Source organism: Oncorhynchus clarkii, chromosome 20, assembly GCF_045791955.1.
Source record: "Oncorhynchus clarkii lewisi isolate Uvic-CL-2024 chromosome 20, UVic_Ocla_1.0, whole genome shotgun sequence".
Taxonomy (NCBI): domain Eukaryota; kingdom Metazoa; phylum Chordata; class Actinopteri; order Salmoniformes; family Salmonidae; genus Oncorhynchus; species Oncorhynchus clarkii.
The window spans coordinates 6631632-6656822 of NC_092166.1; the positions used below are offsets into that span (position 1 = coordinate 6631632).

General features: G+C 40.8%; 1 pseudogene; it reads left to right on the forward strand.

The window, feature by feature from the left end:
- LOC139377221 (cadherin-7-like) overlaps window positions 1-25191 on the forward strand; it is a 110828-nt pseudogene that overhangs the window by 20695 nt on the left and 64942 nt on the right.

The window sequence follows — 25191 nt, forward strand, 5'->3', positions numbered from 1 at the left end:
GAACGAGTTTACATGTAACATATTAGTCATTTACATATCGCAATCATTGCTTGTAAAACCTGTTACATTAGTTACTTTCAAAGTAATCTGTATTATTTCCCTGTCTGCCTGACCTGGGACACAAAGAAGCAAACAGATCTTTCCACAAAATAACTTCATACTTCCTTAGCTAGCGTGCTAACCATTACCCTACCATAAGGTTGTTGTAGACAATAACTTCTTCAGCTCTCCCATGAGAGGTTACTGTAGTTACTTTTAGTGTAGCAACACTGTTATTACTACAGTTACAAATGGTTGTTGTAGTAAACACTTTGCAATTACATAGTAAAGTTCAGCAGTTTTTTTTAAAAGAATAAGTTGTGCTTTTCCAAATGTTTCCAAACAACGTCCTATATAATAAAGGGGGAAAGATTGAGTCTAAGTATTGAATTAGGGCCGCCACCTGTATGGGGTCTGTCAGCTCTCCGTCTCAGCCACCGCAATTGAATTTGCCTAAGCAAAATCCCATGCACTGTCTGGGAGGGCGGCCTGCCAAACCCGCCCGACGACATTCCCATCACTCAGGATATGGCATGCATTTTGACGCCCCTGATTTGTTAGGAGGGTTTATGTGCTGGCGAACAGGGATGCTTATTGGGCGGGGAAACAGCCAGCAGTCAGAGACTGGTAATTGATGTCAGGCGACACAGCGCCACAACATATTCCTTAATCGGGTGACATTTGCAGCAGGGATGGTTGAGATTTAGGTTTTGTTGTGGCGGGGACGGTTGAGATGTCGGGTTAGCCATGATACAGGAAGTGAGACAGATGAACACTAAATCAGTGTGTCTGAAACGAGCTGGGTTTGTAATCACGCTGGTGTAATTGGTGTTCGCCACATGCCAGTGGACAAATGAGGAGGCTCGTAATAGCCTGGTTCAATTGTCTCCCTTTATCTCTGTTGCAATATGCTGCGTTTGATAGACGTGAACACACACACACACACACACACACACACACACACACACACACACACACACACACACACACACACACACACACACACACACACACACACACAGATATAGACACACACAGATATAGACACACACACACACACATGCACATGAACACACAGACAAACACACACACACACACCATAGGTACGTACATACGCCATGGGGTAAATATAGCCATCACCCTGAGATGGTCGTCTTTGGGTCATTTGAGGATGCTGGGTAGTTTACAGCAGGTTTGAGGTCAATTCAGGTTTTCCATTCTGTCAATTCAGGTTTTCCCATTCTGTCAATTCAGGTTTTCCCATTCTGTCAATTCAGGTTTTCCCATTCTGTCAATTCAGGTTTTCCCATTCTGTCAATTCAGGTTTTCCCATTCTGTCAATTCAGGTTTTCCCATTCTGTCAATTCAGGTTTTCCCTGTCATTCTGTCAATTCAGGTTTTCCCATTCTGTCAATTCAGGTTTTCCCATTCTGTCAATTCAGGTTTTCCCATTCTGTCAATTCAGGTTTTCCCATTCTGTCAATTCAGGTTTTCCCATTCTGTCAATTCAGGTTTTCCCATTCTGTCAATTCAGGTTTTCCCATTCTGTCAATTCAGGTTTCCCCATTCTGTCAATTCAGGTTTTCCCATTCTGTCAATTCAGGTTTCCCATTCTGTCAATTCAGGTTTTCCCATTCTGTCAATTCAGGTTTTCCCATTCTGTCAATTCAGGTTTTCCCATTCTGTCAATTCAGGTTTTCCCATTCTGTCAATTCAGGTTTTCCATTCTGTCAATTCAGGTTTCCCATTCTGTCAATTCAGGTTTTCCCATTCTGTCAATTCAGGAAATGATTTGAAATCCAATCAAATACCCACTTAATTGCAGTATCATTATGTTAATTTGGTCTGTTGAAATAATGTGGAAACATTAGTTGCCTAAACCCTTTTTTGGTCCGGTGTGATGTTTCTCCACAGTGGTATGTTTGTGTCTAGATTTACGTTTTGTAGTCTGAAATTTGTTGTTTGTTGTTTACATTCCCTGTGGCAGATATAAAGCGACTAACTTCTGTCGCCATTGCTTGTGGTTACCTACATTCAATACTAAACCCGTATAGTTTTTGTTTTGAGCCACTGAAAACTTGCATGTGGTATGCGTTTCTTTTCATCCTTTCTGGTGGGCCTTTTTCTAAGCAGATGTTAGTTATTGTCCTCAGCTGTAACATTGTGATACGGTACTCTAGCGCGTCTGTCCTGTGGAATGGTAGGAGATGACTACAAGAGATCTCAAAGACAGGGTTTAACCCACTAGACTTGGAAGAATGACAGACATGAGCCTGGTTCTACTCTGTGTGGTCTTAGATATTTTCTGACATGACCTGAGCATCCTAAAGGGATAGATCCTGAACTAGGGCTGTTGCGGTGACCGGATTACCACCACAACGATAGTCATGAGTCAGGAGACCCACTGAGTCATGGTAATCTTCTGTAGGCCTACATGAATGGAGCTGATGCGTTGGTAGTACCCAACTCGCTAACGGCCATCAGGTTGCTAATGCAGGGCATTGTACTTAGTGCTCTATTGTCCCTCTGATCACTCTAATCACTCGTAACATGATTCAATTTGAATAATTCTGAGGATAAATGGTGATGTCTGAAATGGACTCAGGGATTTCCCAGCCTGGACACAATATGCACAAATACATTTGTGACTCGTTTCAGGAAACTAGGCATATGTTGCGCGTCACCACTTCACGTGAGAACTATTTGAAGGTAAACTTTTTTATTTTTTTTCAAATTATTATTTTTTTGCCAGAAATGCCTTCTGGAACATGTGACCTTTCATGTGCCTTAATAACACAATTGCCTGCCATCTGTAAATACAAATAGAATTGTTCAATTTCATGCCTAGTTGGTTTAGCCACAGAAAAAGCCGGCAACCTTCCCTCGAGCCATGATTGGCTGGACATGCCGAGAGATGAGTCCGCCATGTAGCATGCGTCTCTCTATAATATGAGCTGGTCAAAATGTGTAGGTAATCCTTTCTAGCGCTGCTTTTTTGAAAGATATCAGATGTAGAACTGCATAAGTGTTGCTCTCCACTTTCTGGAGGACCGAGTTTTGAAATCAGTGGAATTAGATTATGATAGCTAAGGAGATGGAGAAAATTCTAGCTTTTGATTGCAAATATGCCGACTGAGTCGAAACGAGAACACACAGAAGGCTGTTGTAAAACACCTGTCTCCGAATCACATTTTCAAACTAAGGACAACCATGGCATCCGTGACAGAGATGGAGAAGCACCCATCCATGTATATGGGTAAGAGAGTCTAGCTAGCTACATTTTCAGATAATACACATTTCTAATTTGGTCATTAGTCGTTCCATTTCAAGTTAAAGTGTACTGTTGGCTAGCCAGCTAACATTAGCTGGCTGGCTAGCTAGCTAACATTATGTGTATGATCTGTGTAGTAATATTATTCGTATCTCAGTGCCATTTTTATTGCTAGTTATAGCCTAAGGTTAGCTAGCTAACATTGAACCTGGTTGGTTAGCTACCTGCAGATTCATGCAGGGTAGTAACTTTATGAGTTGGGATTATGGTTCATTGTTTAGCTAGCTAGCTAAATGTCTAAACAAAAGACTTCGCTATGCAAGTACTGTAACTATTTCAATAGAATATTCATGATGTCACTGCGACAACTGTCGATAGACGTAGCTGGTTAATTTGCTCTGGCTATCTACTTCGATTTCAAAGCACTCTCGTCTGAGTGTGCCAAATAACTGACTAATCTAGAAACACTCAACAGCTGTTGAATATGGCCGGTGTCAGTAAATGTCTGCAAAAAAAACTTCTTTAAATGGTTGCCAGCAGCACAGTTACAGTCACCAACGCTCTGGATAACATAAAAAACAGTCTAACCAGCTCTGCTGGTGAGTGTGTGTCTAATTTGTGTCTGGAAGTAGCTAGCAAGTTAGCCAACTTAGCCAATTAACGGGGGCTTGACTGCTGTTAGATCAGAACGCTCGGATCAACCCTACTTTTCGGCCAGAGCGCCGAGTGTATGCCCTGAATGTTCCGAGAGCTGAACACTCTAAATTTAAAAATGTCCAATCTTAAAAAGCTTATTTTTAAGCTTTTTATGAATGCCCAGAGCACACTCTGGAATTCCAGATTAAATTTACGAACGCACCCATAATATAAACCAGCCTTTAGTCTTGAAATCTTTGGTTGTTTAGTACATAGCCTCACATGTGAATCCTTAAAGAGATGGGTGGGGCTAAAACTTAAGAGGGTGTGAATGACGCTGAATGGGTGTAGACAATGAAGTAGGTACCAAAACATTCAAAAGCCATTTTCTCAAAAGTTAGGTTACAGGTTTATCAAATTTCAAAGCAGAATTACTTTCCCATTGTTCTTCAACTGTAGTGTATTGTCGTGACTTTACTTTCAATATTCTAATGACTTTTATTTATTTAATCCACTAACTATGTTTAATTGTTACCCAATTAAATTAATCATGCAACAATTAAATCATTAGAATTTGGGGCACCACGGAAGAAGTTGTTTAAAGAGTCACCATCTCCCGAATTAAACTCTAAAAGCTATTTAACTATAACATCCATAAAACAGTCAACATACCCATCATAACCTCTTATCATATACTCATTCTGAATGATCGTAACCTTCTTGGATCTGCAAAAAACCCAGCCTTGCTCACTATTCTGTACAATACAAATTGGTTAAATTATTTAATTACTAGCTAACTAAATAATAACACAGAATAAACATACACCCTTTACATGAGACAAAGTTCCCTGGTGACCTGACAAAATATGGCGGTTTATAGACAATGAATGAAGAGGGGTGGGGAGGAGACAGAGAGAGTAAGGGACTTATCGTTGATACATTTCAGACTTATTCTCACATTAATCATATTGTTTGCTTACAAACCGGTGTACCTGTGGATGTATTTCAAGGCCTACCTTTAAACTCAGTGTCTCTTTGCTTGACATCGTGGGAAAATCAAAAGAAATCAGCCAAGACCGCATAAAAAATTTTTAGACCTCCACAAGTCTGGTTCATCCTTGGGAGCAATTTTCAAATGCCTGAAGGCACCACGTTCATCTGTAAAAACAATAGTACGCAAGAATAAACACCATGGGTCCATGCAGCCGTTATACAGCTCAGGAAGGAGACACGTTCTGTCTCCTAGAGATGAACGTACTTTGGTGCAAAAAGTGCAAATCAATCCCAGAACAACAGCAACGGACCTTGTGAAGAAGCTAGAGGAAACAGGTACAAAAGTATCTATATCCACAGTAAAACGAGTCCTATATCAACATAACCTGAAAGGCCGCTCAGCAAGGAAGAAGCCAATGCTCCAAAACTGCAATAAAAAAGCCAGACTACGATTTGCAACAGCATATGGGCCAAAGATCATACCTTTTGGAGTAATGTCCTCTGGTCTGATGAAACAAAAATAGAACTGTTTGGCCATAATGACCATCAATGTTTGGAGGAAAAAGAGGGGACGCTTGCATGCCAAAGAACACCATCCCAGCCGTGAAGCACGGGGGTGGCAGCATCATGTTGTGGGGGTGCTTTGCTACAGGAGGGATATACTATATGCATAGTCGAGCATCTTTTCGTGACAAAATATCGCGCTTAAAACGGGAACGTTTTTTATCCAAAAATTAAATAGCGCCCCTAGAGATCCAAGAGGTTAATGCAACCGCTGTGTCAGATTTCAAAAAGGCTTTACGGAGAAAGCACACTTTGCAATTATGTTAGGTCTGCACCTAGCCACAGAACCCCATACAGCCTTTTTCCAGCCAAGGAGAGTGTCACAAAAGTCAGAAATAGCATAAAAATGTATCACTTACCTTTGATGATCTTCATCTGGTGGCACTCCCAGGTCTCCATGTTAGAAAATAAATGTTTGTTTTATAAGATAATGTCCCTCTTTATGACCAAATACCTCCTTTTTGTTTGCGCATTTGTCCAGTAATCCGAATGCTTACGAGTAGAAACATGCCAAAGGATTTTTCAAATCAATCCTCTGGTTGTTTTCGTCATAAATAATCAATAATATTTCAACAGGACAAAAGCTTTGTCAATAGGAAAGAAACAATAAAGGCTCGTTCCCGATCAGGTGCATGGCTGATGAATGGAAATTTCCACTGGGAACTGATTGAAAGTGCTGTATCTCCCTCATTTGTCAGAGTAAAAGCCTGAAACAATGCCTAAAGATAGGCCACATGTAGAGGAAACCACAGAGCTCGTGAACTGGATCCTAAGTCTTTGCATGCTGGATAGGCTTTCAATGGAAAAACAGCCTTTCAAAATAATAGTACTTCCTGGTTGGATTTTCCTCTGGTTTTCGCCCTGCCATATCAGTTCTGTTATACTTACAGACATTATTCTAACAGTTTTGGAGTGTTTTCTATCCAAATCCACAAATTATATGCATATCCTATCTTCTGGGCCTGAGTAGCAGGCAGTTTAATTTGGGTACGCTTTTCATCCAAAATTCCGAATGCTGCCCCCTACCCTAGTGAAGTTAGAGGCAATACTACCAATTACTAATTGAGTGTATGTAAACTTCTGACCCACTGGAAATGTGATGAAATAAATAAAATAATAAAAGCTGAAATAAATCATTCTCTCTACTATTATTATGACATTTCACATTCTTAAAATTATGTGGTGATCCTAACTGACATAAGAAAGTAAATATTTACTAGGATTAAATGTCAGGAATCGTGGAAAACTGAGGTAAGGTGTATGTAAACTTCGAGACTTCAACTGTATGTCTGAAATGCCTTCGTTCGTTGTTTCTCTCGGTCGGCACCAAGCCTTCTTGGAAAGAAGAAGATTTCTCCTGTGGGTGTAAGGCTCTGATTGTCCACAAGAGGTTACAATGTCCTTCTTCGTAGTTGTCTAGTCGTCATGGGTTTTAATTCCTCAGAATAGCTACTTAGCTGTACCATGGATTGCCTGAGAGTTTGAACCACTTTACATATGCAACTGTAGGCCGGTGATGTCCTGGTCTGATGTGTGAGTTCATTTTATTCCCCTCAGGTTCAAAGTTACAACCATTTCACATGTAGCGACCGCTCCACACTTCTCTGGTAATAATGTTAACTTTGTTACCAATGCTTTTTATGCACTCTGGGGACGTTTCTGTCCGTCTGACACGCTCTTCTGACCTCACTCGGGGCATGGCTACTTAATGTGCAAAAGATATGATTAGACTCTCTGGGATAGACAACAACCTCACACTACTTTTCAAGTCATGCTCCTCTCTCAAAAAGTAGACTTCAAACGACACTCATTCAAGATGGCCGTACTTCTTCATTCCACAAAGGAATAACCTCAATCAATTTCTAAAGACTGGTGACATCCAGTGGAAGCGGTAGGAACTGCAAACAAGTCCCTTAAAATCTAGTTTCCCAATGAAAATTCATTGAATAGACAGTGACCTCAAAAAACAACAACATCTGAATGATTTGTCCTCGGGGTGTTGCCTGCTACATACGTTCTGTTATACTCACAGACATGATCCAAACAGTTTTAGAAACTTCAGAGTGTTTTCTATCCAAATCTACTAATAATATGCATATCTTAGCAGGAAGTTGAAATTGGGCACACTATTTATCCAAAAGTGAAAATGCTGCCCCCTATCCTGAAGAAGTTAAAATCACGCTCATATCTTAACAGAAATACTTTCATCACTGTTCATATCCTATGCATAACGTATTGGATGGAAACATAACACATGAAGGGGGTTTCCTTTCAGTAATTACAGTATTACATCCATACAGTTTTTAATGACATCACAAAATGAAAATCAATATGACATTAGTTTTCTACATCTCCCCACTGACTGTTCCACACATTCTTTATGATAGAATTATTGTTCCATTGTCCACGTTTTGGAAGTTAGCGTTTTGGGTGGGCAAAAATCTCTGGAGACAAAGTGACATTCCTTTAGCCAATACTGGAGGGTAGAGAGAGTGTCAAAACCCCCACACCAATCCCCTCCTCCCCTCATTTCAAATTTGGTGTCAAAACAGATTGAGCATGGCGGTAGAGAGCAGGGGAGGGGCCGTGTGGTACAGTAGGAGAGAGAGAGAGAGAGAGAGAGAGAGAGAGAGAGAGAGAGAGAGAGAGAGAGAGAGAGAGAGAGAGAGAGAGAGAGAGAGACTATTAACTTGCACTGGTAGACTAACTTATTGCTAGTTTTCATCTCATCTGATTACATAGTGCATGTCTTGAATGCATCAAACCGAGAGAAGCTAGTTAAGCTAGATAGCCAGCATAACGTTACTGCGCTTCTCCCTGTCCTACAGATACAAATTACAACTCTATTCAGATTATTCTCATTTCACTTTTAATTCTATCATTTTAATTCCATCTTTCATTGATTAGGTATCTCCTAACTTGCTTGCCACACAAGCAGAGCAGCAATGCAATTTTCTCTCTTTCTCCGCAGGAAGTGCTAGGCATGTCTTTTTTTTGCCACTTTTTCCAAATCATAAATATAGAGTGGCATCATGCAGCCAATGTGTTTTGATTTCTATCACGTTGTGAGGTTTGTAGGCTTATCACAATTAAGACACTGTGAGGTTTGTTGGCCAATCACAACTAAAGTTGCCAATTAACTTTAAATTAAGAATAGAGGACCTTGTTTTCAAATTCTCACTTTAATGCCTTTCACAGAATAGCCACTTCATGTGCACACACATGGATTGCTTTGCAATTGTTTGAGAATAATATCCATTCTATTATATTCAGCTTCATGAGGTAGTCACCTGGAATGCATTTCAATTAACAGGTGTGCCTTGTTAAAAGTTAATTTGTGGAATGTATTTCCTTCTTAATGCGTTTGAGGCAATCAGTTGTGTTGTGACAAGGTAGGGATACTACAAAGTATTAACTTAAGGGGGCTGAATAATTTTGCACGCCCAATTTTTCAGTTTTTGATTTGTTAAAAAAGTTTGAAATATCCAATAAATGTCGTTCCACTTCATGATTGTGTCCCACTTGTTGTTGATTCTTCAAAAAAAAATACAGTTTTATATCTTTATGTTTGAAGCCTGAAATGTGGCAAAAGGTCGCAAAGTTCAAGGGGGGCGAATACTTTCGCAAGGCACTGTACAGAAGATAACCCTAGTTGGAAAACCAGTCCATATTATGGCAAGAAGAGCTCAAATAAGCAAAGAGAAACGACAGTCCATCATTACTTTAAGACATGAAGGTCAGTCAATCTGGAAAATGTCAAGAACTTTTAAAGTTTCTTCAAGTGCAGTCGCAAAAACTATGAAGTGCTATGATGAAACTGGCTCTCATGAGAACCGGCACAGGAATGGAAGACCCAGAGTTACATCTGCTGCAGAGGATACGTTCATTCAAGTTACCAGCCGTAGAAATTTCAGCCAAAATAAAAGCTTCTCAGAGTTCAAGTAACAGACACATCTCAACATCAACTGTTCAGAAGAGACTGTGTGAATCAGGCCTTCATGGTCGAATTTCTGCAAAGAAACCACTACTAAAGGACACCAATAAGAAGAAGAGACTTGCTTGGGCCAAGAAACACGAGCAATGGACATTAGACTGGTGGAAATGTGTCCTTTGGTCTGGAGTCCAAATTAAATACACGCGAAGACTGCCGTGTCTTTGTGAGGCGCGGTGTGGGTGCACGGATGATCTCCGCATGTGTATTGGAGGAGGAGGTGTTATGGTGTGGGGGTACTTTGCTGGTGACACTGTTTGTGATTTATTTAGAATTCAAGGCACACCTAACCAGCATGGCTACCACAGTGTTCTGCAGCGAAACGCCGTCCCATCTGGTTTGCGCTTAATGGGACTATCATTTGTTTTTCAAACAGAACAATGACCTAACACACCTCCAGGATGTGTAAGGACTATTTGACCAAGAAGGAGAGTGATGGAGTGCTGCAGCAGATGACCTGGCCTCCACAATCCCCCGACCTCAACCAAATTGAGATGGTTTGGCTTGAGTCGGACCGCAGAGTGAAGGAAAAGCAGCCAACAAGTGCTCAGCATATGTGGGAACTCCTTCAAGACTGTTGGAAAAGCATTCCAGGTGAAACTGGTTGAGGGAATACCAAGACTGTGTAAAGCTGTCATCAAGGCAAAGGGTGGATATTTGAAGATTCTCAACTATAAAATATATTTGTTGAACACTTTTTTTGGTTACTACATGATACATATGTGTTAATTCATAGTTTTGATGTCTTCACTAGTATTCTATAATGTAGAAAATAGTCAAAATAAAGAAAAACCCTTGAATGAGTAGGTGTGTCCAAACTTTAGACCGGTAGTGTACTCAACTGAGTGACATAGCATCCTATAGGGATAGATCCTGAACTGAGGAACAGAGCATCCTATAGGGATAGATCCTGAACTGAGGAACAGAGCATCCTATAGGGATAGATCCTGAACTGAGGAACAGAGCATCCTAAGGGATAGATCCTGAACTGAGGAACATAGCATCCTAAAGGGATAGATCCTGAACTGAGGAACAGAGCATCCTATAGGGATAGATCCTGAACTGAGGAACAGAGGAACATAGCATCCTATAGGGATAGATCCTGAACTGAGGAACAGAGCATCCTATAGGGATAGATCCTGAACTGAGGAACAGAGCATCCTATAGGGATAGATCCTGAACTGAGGAACAGAGCATCCTAAAGGGATAGATCCTGAACTGAGGAACTGAGGAACATAGCATCCTATAGGGATAGATCCTGAACTGAGGAACAGAGCATCCTATAGGGATAAATCCTGAACTGAGGAACAGAGAAACATAGCATCCTATAGGGATAGATCCTGAACTGAGGAACAGAGCATCCTATAGGGATAGATCCTGAACTGAGGAACAGAGCATCCTATAGGGATAGATCCTGAACTGAGGAACAGAGCATCCTATAGAGATAGATCCTGAACTGAGGAACAGAGCATCCTATAGGGATAGATCCTGAATTGAGGAACAGAGCATCCTATAGGGATAGATCCTGAACTGAGGAACGGAGCATCCTATAGGGATAGATCCTGAACTGAGGAACAGAGAAACATAGCATCCTATAGGGATAGATCCTGAACTGAGGAACAGAGCATCCTATAGAGATAGATCCTGGACTGAGGAACAGAGCATCCTATAGGGATAGATCCTGAACTGAGGAACAGAGCATCCTATAGGGATAGATCCTGAACTGAGGAACATAGCATCCTATAGGGATAGATCCTGAACTGAGGAACAGAGAAACATAGCATCCTATAGGGATATATCCTGAACTGAGGAACAGAGCATCCTATAGGGATAGATCCTGAACTGAGGAACAGAGGAACATAGCATCCTATAGGGATAGATCCTGAACTGAGGAACAGAGCATCCTATAGGGATAGATCCTGAACTGAGGAACAGAGCATCCTGAAGGGATAGATCCTGAACTGAGGAACAGAGCATCCTAAAGGGATAGATCCTGAACTGAGGAACTGAGGAACAGAGCATCCTATAGGGATAGATCCTGAACTGAGGAACAGAGCATCCTATAGGGATAGATCCTGAACTGAGGAACAGAGAAACATAGCATCCTATAGGGATAGATCCTGAACTGAGGAACAGAGCATCCTATAGGGATAGATCCTGGACTGAGGAACAGAAACCAGAAAAGTACATGTTTCAAAACATGTTGGAAATACAATAATTACAATGAATACACAATAACACATTTTATTGTAATTACGTAGAACAATTTGTCTGGAGAGCATATATTTGTCTTCCAAACATATTGGAAGCATTATTCAGTCATTTCACATGCCATGGAATATGTTAGAATTGCAAACAGAATGTGTTAATTCCCAGTAGGGTTGACTCCTGAAAAAAGATGATGACTTATCAGTGGAGGCTTAAATATCTGGCCTAAATTTGATGACTCATTTACATTATTTAAAAATCTAATTTGAGGATGGTGTGCTATGATTTCTTAAGTCGTGGTCTACTCAATTTGTTTCTATGGTAATTTTTTAATATATTTGTTTCACATCAGTTGGGAAAAACACTGCTCAAATATCAGAAGTGTTCTTTCCCTGTTTTTGTTTGCACAACTATAGCCCTTGAAAACATGTTGTTATTTGAGGAATCTGAAGGTACAGTATCTACATGTTAGGGACAATGACTACTACCTATTTTGGCAGCATCCAAAGCATTCTTCAGTTTCAATGATATTCTACTGCACTAACTGCAATGTGGCCTTGACGGAATTGATCACCTCACCTATTCAGAAATCTCAACTTTGAACAAATAACCCAAAAGCTGAAAACTAAAGCATAAACAGTTCAACGTCTAAATTCAGCAGCAGCCAGACTTGACACTTTGGCCCCAAGCGTGTCACTACAATGCCGTGCAATGCAATTTAATCAGCTATGGGCAGTCACTTAGAAAAGAGCATTGAGCTATGCCACGGAGACCGTCTTTTTATTGGGGCTGCAAGCCTTTACCCGTAGAGAGTAAGGCGGATATGGACTTCTTTGTTTTTCTCCTTGGTTCAATACTGTATTCACAAACCGAGCAGAACACAGAACAAAACACAACCCTGTACCCCAAACACTCTCTCTTTCCTCTCTCTCTCCTCTCGCTCTCCTCTCTCTCTCTCTTGCGTGCTCTCGCTCTTTCTCTCTCCACTCACCACTCTCCTGAGTCTAGAGGGTTAGATTGAGTACCTGAAAAGGGGGATGGTTTCAATAGAAAGGGAGAAAAAGCTATGGGCCTGGTTTGTGGCCCAGGCCCCCTCAAGAGACCGACGTTAAATAAGGCTTCTCGGACAGAGAAAAAAATCTTTCTCCATGTGAAACAGAGGGAGAGAAAGAGAGGGGGTGGATGGGTAGAGATGGAAATAAAGATAGTGTAAAGGGAGTCGGGAGGGAGAAGGGCAACAGAGATTTTCTGTTTGATATCATATGGAAGCCTTTTTTTAAATTCTCCAGACAAATATGATAAGAAGAACGGATTGTATTACGTTATGTTATGCAAATAAACCCAAAGATACCCATAGGCCTATGATTTTTAGGTTTTTACATAGAGCACTTTTATTAATAGCATTGAGTTATTATAAATCTCAGTAATCCCCAATGTGATGTGAAAAACACTTCGAACAACTCCCTCACACAGGATGTCCGATTTGAAATAGATTTGTTGGCCAAAATATGCATTTTAACTTGAAATGCGGTGACTAATATTTGAACGAAATCCATGTAAATAAAGAGTGAAGTTTGAACACAGGCAAAATATTGAGCTGTGAAAATCCATCTTGGTAAACCAACTCTAATAAATAATAAATTACAGAAAGAAACACATTTTCTTAAAAACAGATCTCCCTGAAAACTAGGGCACCTGAAGTGGTGCCTGAGAGATGTAAAACGTGTGGTATGCTGACGAATTGCATTTAACAAAATATCCTCGACCAGGGCTGGCAATTGGTATTCATGTGTTCCAGAAATGATCTGATTGTGAAAAAAGACTGAGGTTGTCAAGAGTCTAGGTGATGCTGGTAAAAGGCAGAGTCAGGCGCAGGACACAGAGATGAGTAATAACCGTTACTTTACTCAAAAAACAATATTCCACGAAGGAGACAAAATAATCCAGTTCACAAAACCAGACAACTTGACAATAACAATCACGCACAAAATCAAGGGGGAAACCAGAGGGTTAAATAGGGAACAATGATTACGGAATGGAAACCAGGTGTGTACAATGAAGACAAAACAAATGGAAACCAGGTGTGTACAATGAAGACAAAACAAATGGAAACCAGGTGTGTACAATGAAGACAAAACAAATGGAAACCAGATGTGTACAATGAAGACAAAACAAATGGAAACCAGGTGTGTACAATGAAGACAAAACAAATGGAAAATGAAACGTGGATCGGTGGCAACTAAAAAAACGGTGACGTCGACCGCCGAACGTCGCCTGAAACAAGGAGAGGGACCAACTTCGGCGGAAGTCGTGACAGACGTGTGCAGAGTAAAAGAACAGAAGAACTCGACATAATCTCAACACGCAATTTCCAGCAGTTTTGACCAAATGATAACCATTTCAACATGATCTATACTATATTAGTTCAATGGTATGTATTTCTTAATAATAGATCCCTTGGTAAGTTAATGTCATGGCTTTTTGTCGAGGAGTTGGATCTAGATGTCAAAATAAATCCTATTTTCACTAAAGCAATGATTTTTGGACGATATTATGACTAAATGTATTACATTGTCTGGAGTGTTTGTTTATCATTCAGTTCTATAATTATTTTGAAGAATCCATTTGACACGGGCACCAGTCAAAAGCTTTGACACACCTACTCATTCAAGGGTTTTTCTTTATTTTTACTATTTTCTACATTGTAGAATAATAGTGAAGACATCAAAACTATGAAACAACACATATGGAATCATGTAGTAACCCAAAAATGTTTAAACAAATATTTTATATTTGAGATTCTTCACATGGCCACCCTTTGCCTTGATGACAGCTTTGCACACTCTTGGCATTCTCTCAAACAGCTTCATGAGGTAGTCACCTGGAATGCATTTCAATTAACAGGTGTGCCTTGTTAAAAGTTAATTTTGGGAATTTCTTTCCTTCTTAATGCGTTTGAGCCATCAGTTGTGTTGGTACAAGGTAGGAGTGGTATACAGAAGATAACCCTATTTGGTAAAAGACCATATTATGGCAAGAACAGCTCAAATAGCCTCCCGGGTGGCGCAGTGGTTAAGGGCGCTGTACTGCAGCGCCAGCTGTGCCATCAGAGTCCTGGGTTCGCGCCCAGGCTCTGTCGTAACCGGCCGCGACCGGGAGGTCCGTGGGGCGACGCACAATTGGCCTAGCGTCGCCCGGGTTAGGGAGGGCTTGGTCGGTAGGGGTGTCCTTGTCTCATCGCGCACCAGCGACTCCTGTGGCGGGCTGGGCGCAGTGTACGCTAGCCAAGGTGGCCGGGTGCACAGTGTTTCCTCCGGCGCATTGGTGCGGCTGGCTTCCGGGTTGGATGTGCGCTGTGTTAAAGAAGCAGCGGCTTGGTTGGTTGTGTATCGGAGGACACATGACTTTCAACCTTTGTCTCTCCCGAGCCCGTACGGGAGTTGTAGCGATGAGACAAGATAGTAGCTACTACGACAATTGGATACTACGAAATTGGGGAGAAAAAGGGGTAAAATTCAAAAAAAAAAAAAATAGAACAGCTCATATGTAAAGACAAACGACAATCCATCATTACTTTAAGACATGAAGGTCAGTCAAGAACTTTTAAAGTTTCTACAAGTGCAGTTACAAAAACCATAAAGCGCTATGATGAAACTGGCTCTCATGAGGACCGCCACAAGCAATGGACATTAGACCAGTGGAAATATGTCCTTTGGTCTGGAGTCCAAATTGGAGATTTTTGGTTCCAACCGCCGTGTCTTTGTGAGACGCAGAGTAGGTGAACGGATGATCTCCGCATGTATGGTTCCCACCGTGAAGCATGGAGGAGGAAGTGTGATGGTGTGAGGGTGCTTTGCTGGTGACACTGTCTGTGATTTATTTAGAATTCAAGGCACACTTAACCAGCGTGGCTACCACAGCATTCTGCAGTGATACACCATCCCATCTGGTTTGCGCTTAGTGGGACAATCATTTGTTTTTCCACAGGACAATGACCCAACACACCTCCAGGCTGTGTAAGGGCTTTGTGACCAAGAAGGAGAATGATGGAGTGCTGCATAAGATGACCTGGCCTCCACAATCACCCAACCTCTACCCAATTGAGATGGTTTGTGATGAGTTGGACCACAGAATGAAGGAAAAGCAGCCAATAAGTGATCATTATATGTGGGAACTCCTTCAAGACGGTTGGAAAAGCATTCCAGGTGAAGCTGGTTTTGTGAATGCCAAGACTGTGCAAAGCTGTCATCAAGGCAAACGGTGGCTACTTTGAAGAATCTCAAATCTCAAATTAATTTTTTATTTGTTTAACACTTTTTCTGGTTACTACATGATTCCATATCTGTTATTTCATAGGTTTGATGTCTTCACTATTATTCTACAATGTAGAAAACTGAGTAGGTGTGTCAACTTTTGACTGGTAGTGTATATAGAGAAACTTAATATTGACACTGGTTCCATTTTAAGGTGTCATAATTCTTAAGTAGTTTTGTATTGTATTTTAACCTCTGCTCTTCCCCTGTAGCTGCACTCGGACGTGGACAAGGGTGAAGGGCAGGTGAAGTACGTACTCAACGGAGAGGGAGCTACCTCCATCTTCACCATCGACGAGAACACGGGTGACATCCACGCCACCAAGCGTCTGGACCGCGAGGAGCAGCCTTACTACACGCTCCGGGCTCAGGCCAGGCACCGCCACACCAACCTGCCCGTGGAGCCAGAGTCTGAGTTCGTCATCAAGGTCCAGGATATTAACGACAATGAGCCAAAGTTCCTGGATGGACCCTACTCAGCCAGGGTCCCCGAGATGTCCCCAGTGGGTGAGTAGCATTAAGTGAAATCATCAACCCAGTGTGCAAAACATGTCAATCAAATCATATCAACCACGTCATGTCAACCTATTTTGCCTGCTGGAAAGGCCTATATCGTGGTGCAGAACATTGATAGGGGGTGACAAGCAATAGACATACACTGTAGTAGTATGGACACTGTAGTAGTATGGACACTGTAGTAGTATGGACACTATAGTAGTATGGACACTGTAGTAATATGGACACTGTAGTAGTATGGACACTATAGTAGTATGGACACTGTAGTAATATGGACACTGTAGTAGTATGGACACTATAGTAGTATGGACACTGTAGTAGTATGGACACTGTAGTAGTATGGACACTGTAGTAGTATGGACACTATAGTAGTATGGACACTGTAGTAGTATGGACACTATAGTAGTATGGACACTGTAGTAGTATGGACACTGTAGTAGTATGGACACTATAGTAGTATGGACACTATAGTAGTATGGACAGACACTGTAGTAATATGAAGACACAATAGTAGTATCAAGACACTGTAGTAGTATGAGCACACTGTAGGAATATGGACACTGTAGTAGTCTGGTCTCTATAGTAGTATTGCCACTATAGTAGTATAGACACTGTAATAGTATGGACACTGTAGGGGTATGAACAATGTAGTAGTATGGACACTGTAGTAGTATTGACACTGTATTACTATGGGCATTTTGTTAAGATGAAGAAGCTCTAGTAGTATGGACACTGTAGTAAGATGAAGACAATGTAGTAGTATGGACACTGTATTAGTATGGACACTGTATTGGTATGGGCACTGTATTAGTATGGGCACTGTAGTAGTATGGATACTGTAGTAAGATGTAGACAATGTAGTAGTATGGACACTGTCGTATGGACACTGTAGTAATGTGAAGACACTGTATTAGTGTGGACACTGTAGTAATATGAAGACACTGTAGTAGTATGGACACTGTAATAGGATGAAGACACTGTAGTAGGATGAAGACACTGTAGTAGTATGGACACTGTAGTAGGATGAAGACACTGTAGTAGTATGGACACTGTAGTAATGTGATAACACTTTAGTAGTATCAAGACTCTGTGGTAGTATCAAGACACTGTAATAGTATCGGGACACTGCCGTAGGATGAAGACGCTGTAGTAGTATGGACACTTAGTAGTATGAAGACACTATAGTATTATGGTCACTAGTAGTGTGAACACTGTAGTGGTATGGATGCTGTAGTACTATGGACACTGCAGTAGTATGAAGACACTATAGTAGTATGAAGACACTGGAGTAGTATGGACAATGTATTGGTATGGACACTGTATTAGTATTGACACTGATGTAGTATGAAGACACTATAGTAGGATCAAGACACTGTAGTAGTATCAAGACAATGTAGTTTTATGGACACTGTAGTTTTATGGACACTGTAATAGTATGGACACTGTAGTGGTATGGATACTAGTAGTATGGACACTGTAGTAGTATGGATACTAGTAGTATGGACACTTTAGCAGGATCGTCACTGTAAGAGTACGACGACACTGTAAGGGGAACAGTGTCCCCTCTGCAAGGGGAACAACTACTTCTAGGTTTCAGAGCGACGAGTGACGTCACCGACTGAAACACAATTAGCACGCACCACCGCTAACTAGCTAGCCATTTCACATCGGCCACACTAGCACCATCTGAGCTAGCCTCCCTCTTTAGCGCGAGAGAAGTGAGTTTGGAAACAACTGAATGTGTGCGTCTTGGAAGTCGTTTTCACATACAAACTTTACACTGTATGTCCCAACTCATAACCAAATATGCTTCCCAAAATATAACATGTTCGCTGTGGTAGAACGTTTATTTTGATTGATGATTTTCTGCATTTATCAGAGTGCCATCACGTAGCCTGATCTCAGATGTGTCCATGTAAACAGGATTATTAGGGAAATTGTTATTGTAAAGCATGTAAACGTTTTAATCTAACTATTATATCAATCTGACTATATGCAATAATCACATTATTGTGTGCATGTAACCGCACTGTAGTATGGAGACTTTAGTATGGAGACTAGTATGGAGACTAGTATGGAGACTGTAGTATGGAGACTTTAGTATGGAGACTTTAGTATGGAGACTGTAGTATGGAGACTGTAGTATGGAGACTTTAGTATGGAGACTAGTATGGAGACTGTAGTATGGAGACTTTAGTATGGAGACTTTAGTATGGAGACTGTAGTATGGAGACTTTAGTATGGAGACTTTAGTATGGAGACTTTAGTATGGAGACTTTAGTATGGAGACTAGTATGGTGACTGTAGTATGGAGACTAGTATGGAGACTGTAGTATGGAGACTTTAGTATGGAGACTTTAGTATGGAGACTTTAGTATGGAGACTAGTATGGAGACTGTAGTATGGAGACTTTAGTATGGAGACTTTAGTATGGAGACTAGTGTGGAGACTAGTATGGAGACTGTAGTATGGAGACTAGTATGGAGACTGTAGTATGGAGACTTTAGTATGGAGACTTTAGTATGGAGACTTTAGTATGGAGACTAGTATGGAGACTAGTATGGAGACTAGTATGGAGACTGTAGTATGGAGACTTTAGTATGGAGACTTTAGTATGGAGACTTTAGTATGGAGACTTTAGTATGGAGACTAGTATGGAGACTTTAGTATGGAGACTGTAGTATGGAGACTTTAGTATGGAGACTAGTATGGAGACTATAGTATGGAGACTTTAGTATGGAGACTTTAGTATGGAGACTAGTATGGAGACTTTAGTATGGAGACTTTAGTATGGAGACTGTCGTATGGAGACTGTAGTATGGAGACTAGTATGGAGACTTTAGTATGGAGATTTTAGTATGGAGACTAGCATGGACACTGTAGTATGGAGACCAGTTTGGAGACTCTAGTATGGAGACTGTAGTATTGAGACTTTAGTATGGAGACTAATATGGAGACTAGTATGGAGACTTTAGTATGGAGACTAGTTTGGAGACTTTAGTATGGAGACTAGTATGGAGACTTTAGTATGGAGACTAGTATTGAGACTTTAGTATGGATAATAGTATGGAGACTATAGTATGGAGACTAGTATGGAGACTTTAGTATGGAGACTTGTATGGAGACTTTAGTATGGAGACTAGTATGTAGACTTTAGTATGGAGACTAGTGTGGAGACTTTAGTATGGAGACTAGTATGGAGACGTTGGTATGGAGACGAGTATTGAGACTTTAGTATGGAGACTTTAGTATGGAGACTAGTATGGAGACTTTAGTATGGAGACTAGTATGGATACTTTAGTATGGAGACTTTAGTATGGAGACTAGTATGGAGACTAGTATGGAGACTTTAGTATGGAGACTAGTATGGAGACTTTAGTATGGAGACTTTAGTATGGAGACTTTAGTATGGAGGATGTAGTATGGAGACTTTAGTATGGAGACTTTAGTATGGAGACTAGTATTGAGACTTTAGTATGGAGACTAGTATGGAGACTGTAGTATGGAGACTAGTATGGAGACTTTAGTATGGAGACTTTAGTATGGAGACTTTAGTTTGGAGACTTTAGTATGTAGACTTTAGTTTGGAGACTAGTATGGAGACTTTAGTATGGAGACTATTATGGAGACTGTAGTATGGAGACTAGTATGGAGACTTTAGTATGGAGACTTTAGTATGGGAGACTAGTATGGAGACTAGTATGAAGACTTTAATATGGAGACTTTAGTATGGAGACTTTAGTATGGAGACTATAGTATGGAGACTGTAGTATGGAGACTATAGTATGGAGACTGTAGTATGGAGACTATAGTATGAAGACTATAGTATGGAGACTATAGTATGGAGACTGTAGTATGGAGACTAGTATGGAGACTTTAGTATGGAGACTATAGTATGGAGACTTTAGTATGGAGACTGTAGTATGGAGACTTTAGTATGGAGACTTTAGTATGGAGACTTTAGTATGGAGACTTTAGTATGGAGACTATAGTATGGAGACTTTAGTATGGAGACTGTAGTATGGAGACTTTAGTATGGAGACTTTAGTATGGAGACTGTAGTATGGAGACTTTAGTATGGAGACTATAGTATGGAGACTTTAGTATGGAGGATGTTTTGTTTGACATTCTCAGTAGTTTTGTTTTTCAATTCCTGGCTTATAACATCTGGAGCAAATGTTTTGGCCGCCAGGCCATCGTCCTATAGCCACACCGCTTCGTGATAAGATGAAAAGCCAGTGAGGAACTGGGCAAGCTGCAGTATAATTGGCTCTTTTCTCTCTTGTGATTTTCATTGACAATGGACCGCTACCCAAATGGCACCCCTATGCCCTAAATACACTGCACTAATTCTGACCAAGGCTCATTAAATGTAGGGCTCTATTTAGAGAATAGGGTGCCATTAGTGTATCACTCCATTGTCAATGAAAATGTCATGAGAAAAGATCTGCTTATATCGAAGCTTGGACTGGTCCTCGCTGGCTTTTCATACATCTTATCTAAAATCGTTAACACCAGATGGGAGATTAATGGAATTTATTAAGAGACAATGATTTGTTTAATCTGGTTATTAGAGGCCAGAGCTTGTTTGTGAGAAAGCCAACCTTTGTGACCAAAGACAAAATGTCTCTCAAGATCTCTCTTAAGCCAATTGGACAAACAAGATGGAGAAAGAAACCTGAAATCTGCCTGCTATAGTGTTTTATTTTGTACCTGGGGAAGAGTTACAGGGGAAAGGGGGGGGGGGGGGGGTGTGAATGAATCAATTGGAATCTGTGGATGATTAGGTGGCCATTATGGTATGAGGGCCAGATTGGGAATTTAGTCAGGACACTGGGGTTAACACCCCTACTCTTACGATAAATGCCATGGGATCTTTTTGACCACAGAGAGTCAGATCCGTTCTCCCATCCAGCTACATCTGGTTTCCCATGCAGCAGCATCTGGTCTCACATCCTTTTTCATATCGTTCCTACTTTCACTCCTTTGTATGAAATTATAAAATGAGTGAGAATTCCTTTAAAAAATTAAAAAAATATAAAATGCAGCTTGTGTAGCTGTGCTGTTCTTCAGTGCGGCGTATGTAAACATAATAAATGTTCTGGAACCTTCTCCACGGTTCTGCGCCATGACACCAAATGGGAAAGGTCCCCAAACGTCTTTATGGACTTTTTACAACCGAGAACATTTAACTATAATTTCTCTTTTGAGCCAAAGAGTCATAAATACTGCTTAAATGAGGGATCTGGCGGGTTCTATTACCGTAAAAGTAATATATGTTTCCCCAAAATGTGAGAGCTTTAATGTTCTCTTTTAAGTGCCACCAAAGTACCAGAGTGGTGACGTCTCTATAGCCCTTATGAAAGAAATATGTTCAAATCACAATTGGCCGGCGAAGGTGAAACACATAAAAATAAAAAATAAAAAGTTGTGACCGAGGAAAAAAAAGAAGACTAGAAACATCCAGAACTTGAGTTTTGCCTTCATAGACAGCTGACGTTCATAGACAGCAGTTGAATTGAACGTGGTGAAAGAACAACAACAAAAGGAAGAGGTGGTCTTTTCAATCACAAGTTGAAACAAACAAAAGGGGAAAATGATTTCACTCAATCCAAGGGTAAAGATACCTTTGCTCTACCAATACATGTGAAGAGTGACTATACCTGGCTGAAAGGGTCCCATTTTGACTGAATTGATTGTGCTGAAGAATTACGAGGCTAGTTGAATCACCCAAGTAGTGATTGGTTGACATTTTATATGCCGATATTGTATTTTAGAGAATACACCATTTTCTTGGTGTGTGTGTGTGCGTGTGTGTGCGTGCGTGCGTGCGTGCGTGCGCGTGCGCGTGTGTGTGTGTGTGTGTGTGTGTGCGTGCGTGTGTGTGTGTGTGTGTGTGTGTGTGTGTGTGTGTGTGTGTGTGTGTGTGTGTGTGTGTGTGTGTGTGCGTGTGCGTGTGTGCGTGTGTGCGTGTGTGTGTGTGTGTGTGTGTGCGTGTGTGTGTGTGTATACCAACACAAATGGTGAAACATATGCATGCAATCAAAACTCACAGCTGTACGTCTGTGTTTGCTTTCATGTGGGCTGGCTTAAAAGTTATTGTTTTTCACATGGCGGAAATTATCAACTCAGAAAACAACTTTTATGAGCATTCCAGTTGTTTTAATTTGGATCATGTCCCAAAAGTTAATGGAGCATAAGCAGTCTCTATCACAATTTATGACATTACCAAAGTAATGGGTAGGAACAGTTTGAATTCCATATAAAGGCAAGACAAGCTCTAGCCTACCCCAAGCAATTGCTACAGCCCTACTGTACTCTATGGAACAATTTTCTTATAAACGGGGAACACGTTGGCCTTTGATGTTGATTTAGGGTTGCAATATTCTGGTAACTTTCCCCCCCAAAATCCCCAGTTTTACAGAAATCCTGGTTGGAGGATACCGGATTTCCTGCTCATTCTCTTTTGATTCCGGGAATCTTCCCGACTGGATTCCATTCATCAAAACTGCATGATGTGTTGATAATTTGAATCAGCTGTGCAGTGTTAGGGCAAAAACAAAAATGTGGACCCCTTTGTGTCCACCGGGATCAGGATTAAGAAACACAGGTGGTTAAACACCAGTATCTAACCGGGTCTTCATGAGATCAAATCCTGGTCTACAGCTACTCTGACTCAAATATTCCCCCCCGAATTTCTCTGTCCGGTCGGTTCAACTTGGACTCTCAAATACAAAAATAAAAAAAGGAAAAGGCTCTAAAAACAAACAACAACAAAACATTTGTGACTGAATTATTTCTTATTGCAGGTACATCTGTGGTGACGGTGGTGGCGACTGATGCGGACGACCCCACGTATGGAAACAGTGCCAGGGTGGTCTACAGTATCCTTGAGGGCCAGCCCTACTTCTCCGTGGAACCAAGAACAGGTCAGCAATACATCACATCACAGTGGTGTGCACTATCAAAAAAAAACAGGCTCTTTGCTCTCTCCTGTCGTTTATACAGTATTTATACACCAGTGATTAAACCTCAGCGGGGTTGTATGGTTTTATAGTTGTATTTTTTATTTTTGTATTTTTTTATAGATTACAAAACTGTGAAATATGAGAGATATTGGAGAATTCTGACATTATGTTACACAGCAAAGTCAAGTTTCCCCAAACAATTAGATTGAAAATGTATTTTAGAGAGTTCTTTTTTTTCTCATGTTTTGTCAATCTTCAGTTTATAGATTAAAAGCACGACGGAGTGTTTCCTCACATTGCCGATGACGTTTTGTCCCGTCTTGGCGGAAGACGTCGCGTTTTGAATCAACGCTCATTCATTTAGAATTGTGTAGCTGGATCTGGCCCCTGGTGCCAGTTTTTTGATCAAGTTGTCCCTCAACACACCACTTCAGCTGGCAACACAGCGTCTGATTGAGGCGGATGTAAAAACCTTAAATGCAATCAACGTGTTTTTCATTACCGTGCTCTTTTCATCACATTGTAATGTAGCCTCGTCATCGGTTAAGACAACAAGTCTCTTGATTAAGTGTTCTTGAGAACCTGTTGCTACAGTCTAGTAAGAGTCAGAAGGGAAGGGAAAAGGGGAGGGAGGCTTTTGATTTGAACTCAGTGACTTTGATTCAGAGGAATAACTAAATATATTTTGAATGACGGGAATGTGAAACAGATGGCGCTTAAGTGAACAAAAAAAGTGAATTTTGATGAATCCGTGTTAGATTGTGTGTAGAAAACTCTCTGGGAGAGATTTTAGAAGAAGTCATTTCTCTGCATCTAGATGATCTGAAAATACAGTCTTATTAGAGGAATATACTGTATTTCCACTTGGATTTCTGTAAAGCTCTTTGTGGTTTTAGGCTGGGTTTATGTAAAGCTCTTCATGGTTTTAGGCTGGGTATCTGTAAAGCTCTTTGGTTTTAGTCTGGGTACCTGTAAAGCTCTTTGTGGTTTTAGGCTGGGTTTCTGTAAAGCTCTTCATGGTTTTAGACTGGGTATCTGTAAAGCTCTTCATGGTTTTAGACTGGGTTTCTGTAAAGCTCTTCATGGTTTTAGGCTGGGTATCTGTAAAGCTCTTTGGTTTTAGTCTGGGTACCTGTAAAGCTCTTCATGGTTTTAGGCTGGGTATCTGTAAAGCTCTTCATGGTTTTAGGCTGGGTATCTGTAAAGCTCTTCGTGGTTTTAGACTGGGTATCTGTAAAGCTCTTCATGGTTTTAGGCTGGGTATCTGTAAAGCTCTTCATGGTTTTAGGCTGGGTATCTGTAAAGCTCTTCATGGTTTTAGGCTGGGTATCTGTAAAGCTCTTCATGGTTTTAGACTGGGTATCTGTAAAGCTCTTCATGGTTTTAGGCTGGGTATCTGTAAAGCTCTTTGGTTTTAGTCTGGGTACCTGTAAAGCTCTTCATGGTTTTAGGCTGGGTATCTGTAAAGCTCTTCGTGGTTTTAGACTGGGTATCTGTAAAGCTCTTCATGGTTTTAGGCTGGGTATCTGTAAAGCTCTTCATGGTTTTAGGCTGGGTATCTGTAAAGCTCTTCATGGTTTTAGGCTGGGTATCTGTAAAGCTCTTCATGGTTTTAGACTGGGTATCTGTAAAGCTCTTCATGGTTTTAGGCTGGGTTTCTGTAAAGCTCTTCATGGTTTTAGACTGGGTTTC